Raw genomic sequence first — 18,533 nt, 5'->3', positions numbered from 1 at the left:
TTGTTGGGAAGTTATAGGAAAATGGAGGGAAATGTATATATGAAAGCATATTTTTTTCTACCAATGCTACCCAGCATGCCATGAAATTGTTTCCTGAGAGTTCATAGATTCATGGAGTTCCTGTGGTGCATCACTTCTGGGCCTCCATACCATTATAATCCAAGATTCTCCAAAGACCTCTGCTGTGCCATCAGCACCCTTAATTTTACCATTAATCTCAATTTATTTGGCGTTTTCCTTAAGAGCTCAGATTCTAGAGACATAGAGCTGCAGAACAGTGTTAACTGGCACAATAAAAAAAGTCCTACTAGACTGTAGAGGAAAGCAGAACAGAGAACCTTACAAATTCAAAGGCCACAAGTCAAAAGCACCCCCAATTAATTTTCCTAGTTCAACATGCAGTGAAAGCTGGTTTTCTACTGAGCCACATCGGATGTGTGGATTCTCAATCATTTCCCCATTAGAGGAGCTTTCATAACATCTCTCCTGGGCACATTCAGACTTATTCATGCCTGAACTCACACTTCCATCTTCCCTTTCAGTCATAAGATCTCTCTCTCTCCTACTCAACAATTTATTGCCGACACTTATAGAAACAAAATGATCTTTGACATTTCTACCCTTCTGGTAAAGTTGGTTGACATAAGTCTGTGGGTTTAGAAGTTGAGGGGAGAGGAAGATGATTGTGTAAGGAAACAAAGTGTAGGCAACAGCTAAAATGATCAGACAGTTCGTAAACCAAGTTCGCCTTTCTCAAGGGTATGGCCCCCCTTTTAAATGCCTGTCCTTGCAAGGTAGAAAGACCCAAAGAAAGGCTAAAGCTGAGAGCAGAATTTGTCACAAGGAAGCTAAAACGCAAAACATCTTGTGTTTTACTATTATGGTATGGGTATATAGACAGATAATATCATGTTTTATCCTAGGAAGTGGAAGGCATGGGAAAATGCTGCTGAAAGAAAACCCACTTATTTAATCACAGAATCACAGAATTGCCTAGATTGGAAAAGATCTTTAAGGCTGAGTCCAACCATTAGCAAAACTGACAAGTCCTTGGCTAAACCATATTCCTAAGGAACACATCTACATGATTTTTAAATACCTCCAGGGATAGAGATTCCACCACCTCCCTGGGCAAGCTGTTCTGATGTCTGGTAACCTTTTCAGTGAAGAAATTCTTCCTAATTAAATACAGACCCTCAGGCATTATTGAATTGAAAAAAACCCCAACCAATATCGCAATGATAGTTGTTTGCTGTTGCCAAAGAGACACTTGTGACTAGCTTTCCAAGGAAGCAGCATTTCACAAGAGGCTATATAACTTTGAGCTGGTGTGCCATGTTTTAAAACAAGGCTTTTTTCAGACCATTGGGTTCACCTCCCATTTGTCTCAACAAAAATTGCCTAAAAATATTTCTCCCTTTTTTTTTCTGCTACCAGTTCTGCCCTTCATGTATGAAAGAAGTTTCTCTACAGTTCCCTTATGAGGAGAGACTGAGGGAGCTGGGGCTCTTCAGCGTGGAGGAAACCTCATTAATGTTTATAAATATGTAAAGGGTGAATGCCAAGAGGAGGGAGGCAGTCTCTTCTTGGTGATGCCCAATGACAGGACAAGGTGCAATGGGTGGAAGATGAGACACAGGAAGTTCCATGGAAACAGAAGGAAAAATTTTTTCACTGTGAGGGTGACAACACTGAAACAGGCTGCCCAGGGAGGTTGTGGAGTCTCCCTCTCTGGAGATACTCAAACCCCACCTGGATGCATCCCTGTGTGATCTACTCCAGGTGATCCTGCTCTGGTAAGAGGGTTGGACTGGATGATCTTTCAAGGTGATTCTGTGATTCTGTGAACCAATGATAAATCCACTCTTTTCTCTGATGACTTTACTTTTTTTTTTTTTTCAAATAAACCCCTACTTGTTTTATAAATTATGAGGTACTTAATTGAGCACTCTGCTTAATCTCCTGTGGTTGGAAAGCAAGATATTATTCCCTGATTTTTTTTTTTTTCCTTCCAGCAATTTTGACCATCTTCACCTGTGGAAAGTCATTATCATTTGTCCTTACACAGAACCTGCTTTTTGAAATTATTTTTGCCATGCAAAAGACAAATTTCCAAATCATTGCTCTTGAATCCAGGAACAGAACAATGTCTTGCTGCAAGAAATGGGAGTAAATCTCCCCCCTTTTCAGACACATTGACTGGTTTTATACTTCTAGCCATTCACCCAGCATTTAATCCAATTAAGAGTCATACCTTGGATTTTAAAGTTCTCCAAGGTATTCATCTCATCCTACCACTCTGATCTCATGTCAGCTTGGTCCCCCAGAGACTCACCTTATTACTTTCATTTGTGCTTCTGCTCTGCCTAATTCACCCCAGTGGAGGACTGTTATTTCATTTGTGTGGTTCCATCTCTTTGGAATTCTTTCTCCTGTTATTGAATAACTTCCTCTGCAACGAACTCCTTTTTTTTTTCTTTTTTCTTTTTCTTTTTTTTTTTTTTTAATATACTAGGCTGTGTCAGAACTGATGGTAAAGCATTTTACAACATGCCCTTAAAAGACCCACAGGGGAAGAAAATGTTGTGTGACAGTATTTCAGAGTGTGAGTTGCTTATGACCTGTTCAGCAAGAGCTCCATTTAGAAGATACGTTAACGAAACCACTCAAATTCATAAAGCTGGTTGCTGAGGATCTAAGTAGATGTTTGGTGGTCCAGACCAGCTGAATGTATTCCAACCTTAGAATAGTGAGTAGGCTGTGCAAATGGCCTCTGAACTGCTAAATTACGTGGCATTGTTTTTACTGAATGATTAAAACACTCCAACACCCACAAAGAACTTCCAAAACAGCTGAGAAAATGCTTCCAGAGGTTGTCACACTTTTTCCTTTCTATATTTGAGACGTGCTCTTTTCCATGAATGTACTATGTAAATAAAAATGGTTGGACAGATGTTTGCACCAAACAAAGAAAAGGGGTCACAAAGCCCATCAAAGCAAAACCAGGCCTGTCTTGAGCTAGAGAAATGGCTCACAACTTCTCTTAAAAAATAAACACAGATACATCCATCTTTATCAGCGAGTTACAACCCATGTTCGTTGTAGACAGTCTTCTGAACAGAGTGAAGATGGATGTAATCACCATGCAACACTGAGCCATCACCCAGAGAAGAAAGAGGACAGGGAAAAGAATAACACTAGACTAGAAAGGCCAGAAATCCTTCTAAAAACAAAACAAAAGAAAACATTAACAGAGAAAAAGTTTAACTAAGCATGTATTCCCTAATATGTGAGACAGCAATGTTCACTTTCATCTTATGCTAGCACCACAAGTCCTAAAATGATGAAGAACTTCAACACATGATGTTTTGTAAAGCAAAGTGTAAGACAGTCCTTGCCTTGAAGTGTTTACTGCTTCAGAACAGAAAGCAAGACGCAGAGGAAAAAAAAATCATAGTACCAAAGTGTTGTAGCAGAGGGGATGGAAACAGCACATTGATACCCCTGACACCAGTTACAAGTTCAGTGCAACAACTACCAAGTGTATTATTTTCCTGAGGGAAGAACAGATCCCTGTCACTTAAGAACAGTTCATAATTTAAAACTCTTTTTACTACAGAGCCTGAAGTACTATTTTGTAAACCCATCAGCCCATTCAGTCACTAGTGATGTCTTCCTATGATTAAGGACAGGAAGACAGGTAGCAGGAAACAAGTAGGGAGAGGCTGTCTTAATGTCACTCCAGGACACGATATATGCCTCAACCTAGGATACGCAAATTGTCCTCCCCCCTGTCCCAACCAGAGGATACAAATAATCAGCTATTGCAGCACTGCATCATGTTGTTGTAATACACATTGGGCAGTAAGACACCCGTGTAAAAGGAACCTTTCAGAGTTCTGATGCCAATCTTCACCCAGTCTAGGATCTGAAAAAGATCACTTCAGAGAGTGGCAGGCCCCGGCTGGAAATAGCAAAAATTAATCAATACAGTGTCAGTCATCTCAACCAGCTCCAACTGGTGCCCACCAGAATAGATCTGTGAAAGTGAGCTGGCACCAGTTCACAGAATTACAGAACCACAAAATGGTAGCGATTGAAAGGGGCCTCTGGAGATCATCTAGTCCAACCCTGCCACCACCAAAGCAGTTTCACCTAGAACAGATCACACAGGAGCCTGTCCAGACAGATTTTGAAAGTCTCTAGAGAAGTAGGCTCCACAACCTCTCTGGGCAGCCTGTTCCAGTGCTCTGTCACACTCACAGTAAAGAAGCTTTTTCTCATGTTGAGGTAGAACTTCCTGTGTTCCAGTTTGTGTCTGTTGCCCCTTGTCCTATCACTGGGCACCAGCGAAAAGAGACTGGCCCCATCTTCTTGATACCCACCCTTAAGGTGGGTGTTTGTAAACATTGATCAGATCCTCTCTCTGCCTTTTTTTCTCCAGGCTGAACAGCCTCATGTCTCTCAGCCTTTCAACATCTTGAACATCTTGACACTAAATACCTGACTTCGAAGACATAGAAGTGAAGGGAATTTTGGTATTCACATACTGAGCTTGAAAATAACCTCTCTTTTTACCTATACACAGCAACAATAACCCACTCTAACAACTAGGGCCAACATGGAGTTGTGTCAACATATGACTCAGAAGAGGAGGAGGAGGAGAAGGAAAAACAGGCCAAAGAAAGACAAGACTGCTGTAAGAAAAGCAAACAAAAACCAGCAGTCAAAGCAGCTGTGTTCTGAAGGGAAAGTGTGCAACTCAGAAATACGTTCAATTAAGGGGAAATTCACATTTTTATACTTCCTAATATTTATAACAAGCCTGTCACACATTTGTAGAGGAGGCAGGGGAATGAAAGACATAATTAAGCAAACATGGGATGATTAAAAAAGTAAAGTTGTTCTCCCTTTGATCTAAACCACCATTACCAACACCCCAGCTCAGAGCACATTCCATCCTTATTTTTCAAAATCAGCCCACTCCTGAAGTGCCAGGTGCTTCCCTAAGCAGGGAATATACCAGGCTTTGCAATTGAGTGGGACAGAACTCCAGCCATACATTAAATACATCAGTAGCATTTGCAATAAAATATTTCAAGGGAAGCAGCCCCATCCTACATGTTCAACCCCAATTAAACAGAGAAGGGAAAAAAATCCCAGAGCTTCTCATGTTTGCATTGCTTCAAAGACCCTGAGAAAAACAGAAGAAGGAGGCAATTTCTCTTACTTGGTGGCCTCTTCAATGCAGAAGAAGCATTTAACGGACATCAGGGACATACCTGTGCAGAAAGGTGAAGTTAGCCCTGACTCATCAGAATTTCTTGCATATCAATGAGATTTAGAACAGACCTATGGTTGAGCTAGTATACCAGCAATCTGACTTTCCAATCAAAGCTGATTTTCATCCAAGGCACTTCAAATGTCCTGACATTTCAGCATTTATTTTCATTCCAAATTAAACAGGAATACTACTTTTCAAGATTCTGAGCAGAACAGCAGTAATGTGATCCATGTTTCACTTTCATACCAGCTTCTAAAAGAAAATTTTCTTTAAAATTCTGAAATTGCAGTAAAGTTAAAAAAAAAAAAAAATCATGCAATTTAGGAGGTATTTGATATTTCCAAAATCCTGGATCTCATAATCTATAAATTTTATGGACAATTTGCTTACATTTCCAAAGTTTTAACTACAAGAACATGGTACTTTCCAAGACAAAAACGTTCCATCAGGGTATTTGAGTCCCACAGATTCTCGCTCAGCAGTGCACTCAACACCCTAGTGTAATTGGATCATGAAAAAAATGAAAATAATAGCTATTAAGTTAAAGAAAAAAAAATATACAGATCCCTAAGAGACACACAAGACATTGTGCAGCACTTTTGAAGACTTTGTCCTACAAGGATGTAGGATAATGTCCACTGAAGAGGTAGAAAAAGTCAGTGGAGGGGGATCTTCCTGCTTCTCACTGGAGGCCTAACGCTACATCACTGACTGTATCTCATCAGTGATTAGAGACACCCCATTCACTTGCCACAAGAGTAGGAGGGATAGCCCACAGCTCTGGCTCAGTTTCAAGTGGGATTTCACCTGCTCATAATTTCACTTGTGGTTTCAAACAAGAAAGCTGCAGTTTCCCTCTTGTTCTCGTAAATGCTGTTATTCAAGGAAGGTGTGTGGGTATGCTGCTTCATTCCTCCCCATCGTGGCTACTTTCTCCTGAGTATTTATTTCCCTTGAATAAGTATTTCCACTGAATAATTATTCTAGTGAATAATTAAAAGCACTTCAAGACCTTGCAGTTTGGAGCTGTCTCTGATCCAAATACACTGTGGAGCATATCTCCCATCCCAACTGTGGAACAGCTGTAATAGCTGTACCCTTGCCCTTTCTCCTGAACCCTTCATTTCAATTTATTTCAGAGTTGTCTATGGTAAAAATAAAGCTCTGTACAGTTAGCTTATGAACAGTTAAGTCCTCATTGCAAGCCTTCCTGAGGATTTCTACCCATGTTGCATCAGGGAAAGTGGCTCCTCTGGAATCAATTAAAGATCTACTCAGGTTATTCTCATTCAATCCTCTTGCCCCATCTCTGAAGCAAGAAGAGTTCATGCCTCCACAAATGTCCTTCATCACAGTCTCCATAAATTACATCCCTGTTTTGCCCTGCTTTGTCTACACAACATCCTGGCTGTTGTAATATCAAGATACTTGTATTACCAGGAAAAGTCTTGGGTGTGAAAGGAAATTTTAATTTCCTCTTTAGCTGAGAACTTTACAGTATGTGTTTTAATAAAACAGAGAGAGTCAAATTATTTGCTTATAAATGCCAATGCGCAAGAAAATTAATTAGGGCAGCAGTAGCCTGGCTGTAGAGCTTCTCTTGAGGGTTTTCACATGCTAAGGATAGTCAAAGCATGGATTGCTTGAATAACTGTCTTCTGAAGTTGCAAATATCTACATTTAATCTCTATGCAAAAAACTGCTGCTTTTCAAATCAGACTTAGGATACACCAAGGGCCAAGTTTATCTCTGTTCCTCCAGTATCATCCATCAGCCCTGAAGTCAGCGAAGATGTTGATAGCAGGGAGGTGTCCAACGTACTCCACAACCTGCAGAAGATTGCACAATATTTTTATAGCTCCCAGTGGGAATAAATCTTGAGAGGTATTAGGCAAAGTAGCATAATAGGCCTGCTAATCTGCTCCTCCAGAGATTGGGCTTAGGCCAGTAATTAATGGTTTAGTAAAAAAGTAAAAAATGTCAAGGACAATCAACTGCTATAAGCTTAGATCCAATAAATACCCATGGTGTTTAATTGTCCATCATTTTATATGCTGTAGTTCCTCCACTGATGCCTCTGGATAGTTCAAAATGCTGTCAGTCAGCTTAAGCTTTGCAAGTCCTTCAGATGTCTGTAGGAGTGAGACATTGTCTCTCAGAGCACAGCATAACCTCTGACACATCCTCCACAACTGAAAGTCAGGATGCAAAATTAAGAGAGAGAATGGAATAGTGTGATAGGCAGGATGAGTGTGGCTCCAGAGAAGGGAACAGGAACAAGTAGGATCACATGCTTCAAGGTGACTGGGGTCAGTCAGAGGATGGAGGAGGCAGCTTGGGTGCACAAGAAGAACCTGTGGGGTTTCCAAAGGCTGAGTATGTTCATCTAAAAGGGCACCACCACTACAAATCCTGCAATTTTCATTGCACTAGGGCAGCAAAAAACTGAGTAAATGAGGCAGTAGCTTCACCCCATGCAAACTCTCTCTGAGGAAGATTTTCTATCAAAGGCAGGCTGGAGTGCTTCTCCTACCAGTGAGTGCAATGGTCTCCTACTCAGTGAGTGCAACGGTCTCCTACTCAGTGAGTGCAACAGTCTTGGCAATGTCTTGCTTTGTGATGATATTAATTCTCTGCAAAATCATAAGAAGAAATTGCATACTCAGTGTTATTCGTGGCTGTGGGTACTGGGGTGGTCTGTTTCCTAAAATGGAAAAGACTGGTACAAATTCTTGCAAGTGAATGCTGTTACTCCACTGAATACCTACCAAATAACCCCTCATCTTTTTTCATGGGCTGCAATATGGAAATGGCTGGTGGTTAAACCTTCAGTGCAGCTGGATCTGTGTTTAAAAGCATGTAGATGAAAACAACATCAGTTCTCGGTATGAGAGTGGGAATGCAGAAACAGACACAACTGGTCAGGAATATCACTCGAAGTTATAAAAAAACCTCCTTCTGATTCATGCAAGTGAGAAAACAATTGCCATCCCTACCTGCCAGCTGGCAATTGAGTTTTCCATGAGTCTGCTATTCTAGGCTCTGCCAACAACATGGGTCAGTGAACACCTTCCAATATGATTCACCCCGGTTTGTTTTCCAAAGGCACATATACACAAGCACATATACACGACACATGTACACTGCAGCTCACGTTAGGAGCAGTTTTGCTGCTTTTGTACAGCTCAGCCAGAAAGAAAGGAATTTTTGTTGAGAGTTGTTCTGTCTGTTACTCTGTATGTAAACTTTACATATTTCTTGGGATGTACATCCACAGCAAGTAAATAGAATGCATGGAGAAAGGAAACATTTGCCACATAATCCAGTTTCCGTTTCCCTTTTGCTGCTGCACATTATTAGCACATTGAGCAAAGGCAGTGAATAAAGGCTATGTGTAAACCAATTCTTTGATTTCATTCAGAAATCAAAAGAAAGAAGAGATAAGGTAGGATAAGGATTGCATTAAATATTATAATGTTTAGAATTTATTCAGTCCTGAATGCTCGTTTTTCGCAGGGACTGACTTTAAGCTAAAATACTCAAATTATTCCAATTGAAACATGGTTTCTTAGTACAGCTGTCAAAAATAAATAGAACATAACTAGGACATTTATGTGTGGTCGAAAGTCACCAAAACTTCCAAGAATTTCAAGGACAGTGTCAGGTGTCTTAAAAGCACCTCTGAAATCAGGAACATGAAGTCTGGTAAAAACGAGTAGAAATTGCTCAGCAATAAAGGGAGCTTATATGGTTCAGCAGAGGAATCATAGCAAAGAGTTAAAGGATAAGGAAAACTTCAAATTATAAAAAAACCCAGTAAGGTACTGCTGCCAAAAATGACAATTCTCATTTTAGGCTGTAGGAATGAAGAAAAGCAGTAGAATAGAGCAGACAAGAGTCAGAGGATGATTCCTATGCTCTGCCTGATCAGCCACGATGTCACTCTTGTTACTGTGAGGCTTCAGCCTTTCAATAACTTGGCTAGGCACAAGTAGCTAGTATGAAAGTTATAGGTATGAACAGGCAAGATACAGATTAGTTATCCCTGAGGGCCACAGAGGAACACCAACAAGGAGAATAATTTAGCATAGTTTTAAACTCTGGTGATTTAAGAAAAACTTTCTGAGCTAGGAAGGTGCAGTTCCAGGAAGGATTAATGAAGTAAACTTCACAGAAGGGTCTAGAGCCAAGGTCAAGCCAATGTCTGCTGGAATAGCCTACACCTCTGGCATATTCAAGACCAGGACTGGAACATGTGATCTTTTGAGTCTTGTAACTTTACTTTCCAATTACAAGCACCCACAGTAAACAAGTCTACATCCATCTCCTCTCCACAGTCAAGATAGTTAATAGCTGAACTCTTGAACTTGTTAGAACTGATGGAGTTCTGTCATGTACTTTAACATAGCTCAGATCTCCAGCTTTGAATTCTAACATTCTCAATGTGAAGGTGAAGGACAATAAGTAGTATAATTCATGGACATAAGTTTCCTCTTACTATAGTTTTGTGAAGTGCTTCCACCCATCCCATTGCCGGCTGTCTGTACTTCTCAGACACAGCTCACCAATGCACACAACTGGTATGAAATAGAGGCTGCAACTGCTGTTCACCTTTTCAGCCTGTACTCCAGAAGTGAAGTATATGTTTATCTGGAGACAGAAATTACATTTCTTGAAAAATAGCATATATTTTTTGGAAATGCAGTGAGTTATTTTGAAGACTCTGTCTTCCATGTTTGTTCTCAGGGTAATTTTTATTTTATTTTATTTTTTAAAAAAATAAATCTAAATGTACTACAGAGACACTGAATGTTCTTTTTCTTCTGTACGGTAATAGCTTCAGAACAAACTAGTCTGCATTTGCATACACACAGACACATTAGCAGACTAAGTGGTTGACATTAGGATCTGCCAAATGGAAATATCAACCTTTTCTTTCATTTATTGTACCTTATGTCATGTCCACTTACAGCATCCAAAACAGGCAGTTTGGTTTCTGGTCCTTCAATATTCTTAGCAGGAAATAATCCTTGCATTAAAATCTTTCCTTCCTGCATTCCTTAAGTGTTGGTTTTCAAATCAGTATCAGGATAGTTAGAAACTTTCATGGACATGAAAGCATTTTATTTTTTCATTTATTATTAGAATTTGCCATGACATTTAAGTTGAAACATTTCTCTGACTACTTTGTATAACATATTTAGTTCATTCAAAACAAAGACTTTTTTTCCCTAGAAAGATAAAATTGTTTTCTGCCTGTAAAATTCCACAGGGTTTTGTATGTTTGTTTTTGTTTGGTTTGGTTTTGTTTTCCAAAGGGGAGGGCTCCCAAAGTTTGCTGACTTGAAAAGAATTCGTGTATAAAAAGAGAGCTACTCCAGGTAGCACCCGAACTGAAAATGCAGGGAAACCCTAGGGAAAAGCAGCCAGTGATTATTTGAGATGCATTTGTTTCAGAAAGGGAAACAGAAGCATCTGCCACATGTGAATTCCTTCTGAACACAGGAGGGCCTTTTCTTGAAATATTTCAGTTCTTTTAAAAAAATGAAGCATATTTCTTAACATTGAAGTTGGTCTGGGGACAATCTGTACCTACCATAGGTGTGGTTAAAGGAGGATTTCTGGGAGAGGTATTTGTGCAGAGGGATGACTGACGGTACACAATACACAAGGGGTCAAAGTATTTTACTATAATGGTAGTGGGGATGATCTAAGACAGATATGTGCAAGCCAAGGTTTGCACATAAATGCCTTTGGTCTTTTAAACAAAATGAAAACAGACTGGAAGAACAGCATAAAAGATGGTTATTACTGTAGTCATAATAGACCCACTATAAATCCACTTTTTGTCTAGCTTGGTCCTCTGCCATAATGTGTCACAAACCACCACAATGATGCCTCTTAATCTGACTCGACATACCATCCAAAAATGACTTCCTTTGGAAGTATGCCTCCAAATTTCCATGTGTATATTGGTGTTTTAATTCCTCAGGTCACCTTGACACCCTATAGGATTTTTCAGATGTCACGTGGCTGCATACACATACACTATGTTAGGAGAAATCAGACTTGTTCTCAGGAAGTAGTTTTTTCCAAGATCCAATTGTCTGCAAATATTAGGTACAAGCTGTATTAGAAGCCATGCACCAGAGCACCACAGAGCAATAATACTGCTGTTAGCAGATAGGAATAAATACCTTCTGTCTGTATTTCTCTGTCATAAAATCCTGCTCTGAGTCTGATGCAGTGAAAGGGAACATTTGCTAAAAAAATGTCACAGCCTTAATTTTAAAAGAAGTTTTGCAATCCAATATAGTAGCAATTTTATTTCAAGAAGCATCTGGATTTTATTAGATGCAAATACAGTTGGTAGAAGCCTGGAATAGGAGATAAAAAATGTTCTCCCTGGAATATTTTAGACCAGAAGCATTCATCATGCTCAGCATACTCTTATAATACAAGGGGTGTAGGGTGACCATGCAGTTCACTGCAAAGCTGTTGCTACTGCAGTGAGTTACTGTGTTTTTGCTTTCATTGCCTCTGGCAGCTTGCAAATGGTGACAGGTGAAAGTTTCCTTCCTTCTTTGTAGGATTCAGTAGCCGCTTGCAGCCTCATTCTGATTTTCCGTCTCCCCCCTCTCCCCCACCCCAAAAGACTGATTTCTAATCACTTGAAGGCAGTTGTGGGCGTTTGCTAAGACTCTTTCCTACAAAAGCCCTATACTTCCAAGAAGTCATTGCTTACTAGTGTTGTTTGTGATGCTGTTGCTGGCTCTTCTAGAACTAGTTTAACAAGGTGATGTCTTCTAGTTCCTGCTCAATGAACACTATATAATTTGTCCATTTACATAGAACTTACACAACATGAATGTCTGATAGACATATGAATGTAAATTGGAATCTGAATCTTAATCTGTAAGTCCCAGATCAAAACATCCTGCAGCTACTCATAGCAGAAGGGTTAGATGCTGATCAGCTGGTACGGCTGGCTGTGTTCACATGCTGGTGATAAAAAGGATCCTCATGGATCTAGTGGATCAGGAGGTGCACAGGGCCACTTTCTCAGCCACACTCTGCCTGTGGGCACTAGCCCAGGCAGCACATCAGGTCAAACAGGCAACAAAGCAACACAGGGGAAGCCACATTCATTACACCACCATATCATAGGTCTAAACCTCTCCTTCTCATACTTGGAAACCTTCCTCATCGGGGCAGCGTGTAGATCGGTAGTTTAAAAAGCTCCTCCTTGTCTTAAACCCCATAGCAGAAGAAAGGATAAAAAGACACCAAGCAGTTTTGAGCACCATACAAACTAGCTTGTTTGAGAGGTACCCGTCTCTTTCCCACTCTCTAAATGTCACACAACAAGCAACACAAACGTTAATAATGTTGCTTGCTCCACTCATGAGGGAAACTCTGAGCATCTCCTTTGTTTCTGAGGGGACCTCATTCTGCCAGCTGGCTTTCTACCCTGAGACTTCCATTCACCTAGCTCTCCACCACCAATGTGAACACACCATTCTGACCTCATCCTGTCCCCAGGACAGACAATTTATCTAGGGAAGGAGATGAGTATAGTCTACCATTTAACTGATGTTCTCTCTATCATTTATGAGAGAATTTGACCTAAAAGGACTTAAAGACGTAAGCAGCTGTCCTTAGCTGAGGCATGTTTGCAATGTTCCTGTGCATTCATAAAAAGCAATGATGTGCAGATCACTGGACACACTATGGGGCATGGTTTTGAAATTAATGTTATCTGCATATAATTTCTGATTTGAAGTGCTGTCATCCAAGAAGTTTTCAGGTGTATGTCCCACTAGCTAGGTAGTTAAAAGACTGGATGAACTGGCATGTTCTTTCATCCCTAAAACAATGCAGTAATGTATGTAGCAGTAATAAATAAACAGATTTCTTGAAAAATTCAGTAGCAGTGAAGCCTGGTGTGTGGCACTTGAAGACAACTGCAAATTAATCATTTTAAGACTGTCTTGAGGATGGATTAAGCTCAGGCCATTTCCTATTCCCTCTAGCAGCTTGGATATAAGCAGCAGTGTTGGAAGGCACATTTTATGTATCTGAGGACCGTATCTGAAAAGCCATTTAGTGCCACTCATAAAAGCCAGCAAAGAGCATGATCACACACGTATTAACTCATGAGGTCTCACTGATTCATGGTATAAGCCTACACAGACAACAGAAGCTCTCCAGGGAGGAAACTTTGGCCAATATGCTTAAATCATGGAAGGGATTTTTACAGATGCCAAAAGGATTAGGACGCCCCATTTTCATAATTAATCAGGCATCATGCTAGGACCCACAATGACTTTGAAAACGGTTCTCCACATGCTTGTTTCAATATGAAATCATCTGGTGGGCTGCATCCTCCAGTGGGTGCATATTTCTTCCTTTTAAAATCTTGGCTGCCTCCAAGAACAGGAATTAGCTCTTTGTAACAGGGTAGGACTTCATCAGTATATTCAGATCATAACCAGTGCAGCATTATGGAGTTTTACTTCCTGATTTGTGTTGATTTTTAATTAAGGTTGACATTTATATATAAAATGGTTGGTTTTCAAAAGGCCAACTGGAAATCCTCTTGTGGATTACCTCATCTAAGCACAGATATTTGTGTGTGCATATTTGTAATTGCTTAAAGGTTTTCCAAACATGTCTTAAAGTCACACCACGGTTTTCAAAAATGTTTATAAGAATATTATAAGGTTATGAGAGTTCAAAGGGGAAAAAAATTTTTACACAGTAACAGTGTTTAGACTTTGTCATGGACACTAGGCATGGAAAGAACATTTAGACCCACGAAAGCTGACACACAAATTTAAGGATATAGTTGCAGTTCATGGATTTGGAGATAGAAATTCACAGTATACATGCTGCTGTGGGATTGCTCCAGCCTGCTCAAAAATCAGTTGCACTTTGTGGTTTGATTTTGGCTTTTCTATAAAGAAGGCAAAATTTCTAACGGTTTTAAAGCATCGAGCCTTCCCTGAGAGGCTGGACAAAAAGAAAAACATTAAACAGAAATCAGACCAAGTCTGCTCCCAAAGAAACCAAGGTCAGCAATGGTCTCATTTCAGTGGAACAGAATCTAGTAATAAAATTTCTGCCTTCCCCTTAAATATTAGTCTTCCTTTCCTTTCCTCCTCATGTGTCTGCCATAGCTCTCATCTCTCCAGCAGCTATGATCTGCTGCCAAGATTTGTTCTACTTTTCATGTAATTTATGACCCTGTCATGCAGCTTATTCATACACACTTTCCCAGTGTCAGGGCTGAGGATACTGATGTATTTCCACACAGCTCGCATTGGTGTGGGGAGTGGGCTCTGAAGAGACACAGCACATGCCTAGCTTTTTTCAGGTGATGGCCAAGGTAAATCAAATAGTGGAATTACTGCAACAGGTAAATCTAGACACTTTAATTAATCTTTGCAAGGTCAGGATCTGAGCCTTTCAGCTACAACAAGTGCCTTACAGACCTTTAAGCTATGAGCCAATAGCAGCAACAAATTCAGTGCACTGGGTTGCCTCTAGCCTGACGCCGCTTCCCTCAGATGACCTACCTTCCCCTTGGCAATGTTTCTAAAAGACAGCATGTGCCTATGAGAGCCACAGGCCTAACTGACATGTTTGAGTACTCAGGTATTCAGAAACCCAAAGCATATTGTCTTTCGAGGAGACTTAGGCTTACAAGTCTGTTGAACCTGGCCTGTCAAACAATCTTAGGTCTCATATGAACACAAGAGGTAGGTGTTCGTGTGTCAGCCTGAGCCCCAGTCATTTCAGAGATGCTTACACACCAGTACTCCAGAGCCCAATGCTCTACCATAGAGTCATCTGACAACAAAATTGGTGAAATGCTACTGATTTTCTGTGGTCTTTAGACTTTTGTTTTCTTAAGTTTCTTTCTCATGCACCAATGTTCCATCTTCTATTAAAAGTTCCTATCAAAGGTATTTTTTCCTCTTCCGCTTTTAGTTTTCTCCTTTGAGGTTTTCCTCTATAAATTTTCTTAGGTTGTTTTATTTGCCAGAGGACAAAAAGCTTAATTTTGAGAAGCTATACTTCAGTGCAGTATTCTCTAAAGACAGGAGAATTATACAGGCCCTTTACAGCCTCCCATTTCCATGTCCTTGTACACCACTGAAACAGAACCTGCAAACAGTGAGAGGGAAATGTCAGTCAGGATATAAATGCCTCAGGTAGCACTTATTTTTCAATATTACACAGGACACTTCTGATTATAAATGAATTGAAGAGAGAAACTGTCCAAAAGTTTCCCTTCATTTAATGTGCATGTAATCTGCATTTTATACTAAGGCACTCTATGGAAAATATGAATACTGTTCCTGGAAATTTAGCTATGACATCTTTCCAGATCGTGTATAGGTCTGGAGAGTATAATCAAATGCAGAAGCAAAGTGTATCTCCAGACTCTGGAGCTTCTACCAGCTCCTGTAAATCTTTCAGCTATGGAATAGAGGGCAACTGGGTTTATACTAATCTAGCCAGAGTAATGCCCTGATTTGATGATACATATTTAGGTAATGTTTGCTTTAATTTCTACATGACTTGGCTAAGCAAAAATGTTTCTCAAATAAATATGGCTGGCTTGGGACATATTCAGTGAGTACAAACACCAGATGCATCATCAAGAGCTTTGGGATATTTGTTTTTAGTGTATGACCATGAGATATGATGCATCTTTGCAAAACTTCCTACTTCACTGAAGAATTATGCTCATCTTTTTTGGTATTGCCAGAAGCTATCCTGAACAACATATGAGAAACTTTCCTCTCCAGACTGTATCAAACTATTTAGGCTTTTATTTCCTTTGAAACCCTCCCTCTTAATTTTTTTTCCTCTCTCTATTTTCTGTATCTATGAAAGGGAAATGTTAATTTTTATCCTGATTGGAAGGTCCCTAGATCAACAGGCCCAAATCCTATGCCTTTTAAGAAAACTGTGAACTTTGTTGTTCAGTTCAATAAGTTGGACAGCAATCACCTTATTGTAATCAGGTAAGGGATTTAATTTCCATCCATTACATGCCTAAGTGACTGCCTGGCAAGTGCTCCTATGCCTTTACAGGAGAGGTGTAGACAAGAAAGTGTAGGTTAATTTATGACACTATCCCTTTCTTGCATACCAGTCAACAGTGCTTGCTGGTCTTGGGAGAAGAATTCCGCAACAGTAGAGACATGTCTGAATCACCAGCTCTCCTGCAAAACACTTTGAAGCTTTAAATCAACATGTAAGCTCTTGGAAGTAGTGAAATGGATTCCTGGAACATGGATATGGCTCTTTGTTCTGGCCAAACTGATTTGTTTTTTAACTTGTGGTGTCTCAGCAGAAACCCCCTTGCAGCGTACCTGCATTACTGGATAAATACTATCAGTGATAAAACTTTGATTTGCTGACACAAACTCCCTTTGGTGTGACTGTATCAATGCAGATGGAGAAAGAATTACATAAAATGTCCCATGAAAACTGCCACTACAATAATTCATCATCTCAAGAAGGAGGAACGCTACAAATTCCATAATATCATCAGAAACGTAAAAGAAGTGATGACTATTGGAAAGCATTGGCTCCACATCTGTATTATTTCATGGAGATGTAGTTCAGAATGGACTGAAAATGTGAATTCCAAGTCAGTCCAAGATGCAAAGTAACCCCAAAACCAGAACAAGGACTGTAATAAAAACAAACAAACAAAAAAAAACCCCATATGCAGGCTTTTGTCAGCTCTGAGTGCCATTAAAAAAAAGCAACAAACCAAACAACCAAAAGCAAACCAAATCAACCAACCAAACCAACCAACCAAAACCCCAAGTCTAGTCCACTATAATCAACATTTGAAAGTAGTGAATTAATTCAAAGTAGTAATCACTGAGCAGAAATTCTCTGAGTCAGTACAGAAAGTCCTTTGCCATACGGTCCAGCTTTCAACCAAAAATGAATCAAAGCACATCTCAATTTTAACATGAAGCCACATCAGAAACAGTTAAGCAATGACATGTAGGATTGAAATAGCTCCATTTCTGAGCCTGACTGCACAGTTAGAGGTTTCCAATTGAAGTGACTTGGAAGGAAAAAAATCTTATCAATATTTAGGCCTATATAGGACCAAAAATCCTCAGCAGCAAAGCTTCCTAGGTAAGAATCATACCTATAGCAGGCTGTGATTTCAGACCAGTTATGAGTGATTGACATAGAATGAAACTCCACCCTGATTTACTAAAATTTCTTGCTAGAAGCACAACTTCCACAAAGGGTTAGAACAAGTCAGAAACAGCCCTTATGCCTTATTCTGGGCCTCTCTCTGGGCTGGATTCCCACCCACAAAAGAGAAGAACTTTTCAAAGTCCTATACAAGAAGTGACACTATTGCTGGGCCACAGAAACAGCCAAGTTAAAATAAGTATACCAGAAACCAAGGAACATCTTACTGGTCAGGAGACCTGGACTACCAGAAGGGAGTTGGTGGACAGTAGGGAAAAGAAAGTGAGAATGAAGACAGGGAGAAGACCCAATTTCTTCTCCAGAAGCTGGGAAGTAAATAAGGCAGCTAATGAGAACTTTCTGAAAAACAAAGGAAAGTGAGAGCTTCTCTCATCTCTGAGAGTTCAGCCAAAAAGTCAGGTTACCAACAGTAAAAGAAAGAAGGGAAAAAAAAAAAAAAAGAAAAATCCTTTTCAATTGGCAGCAAAGAATATCCACAGTCCTTGGCTCCATGTAAGACTGGGTGAAAGGGATAATCAGAAAACAGGGGACAAATAGGAGATTTGAGCCAAAGTATTTTCCTTCTGGATGTTCCTGGCTCAGTTCAGCCCTTTGTGACCCTCCATTTCAATCCATTATGCACTCCCCTATAATCACCATAATAAATAGCTGTTTGCTTGCTCAGTGTATTCAACTTCCTCACAGCAAGCCAAGCTCAACCCATCACTAGCATTTATTTCTGAATTTGGACCAGGCCTGCCTAAAACTGATGTGATTTGCCATATTCACTAGGACAGAATAAAAGCATTTGCACTCAAACATCAGAGGTTGTGGCCAAGTTCACCTCCTGCTCTTGGTGGTGATATCATCATTATTTAACTGTGCTTTAGTACTTTTAAGAGTGCAGTGGAAAAAGGGAGGCTTTACATTCTGTTTCTGGGCTTTGAAGGAGATGCAAATTATGCTAACAGCATGGACAGAACTAACTGTTGTCCTTCCATTGAAAGAA

This window comes from Indicator indicator, chromosome 5, assembly GCF_027791375.1.
Source record: "Indicator indicator isolate 239-I01 chromosome 5, UM_Iind_1.1, whole genome shotgun sequence".
NCBI classification, from domain to species: Eukaryota; Metazoa; Chordata; class Aves; order Piciformes; family Indicatoridae; genus Indicator; species Indicator indicator.
This window is presented reverse-complemented; position numbering follows the sequence as displayed.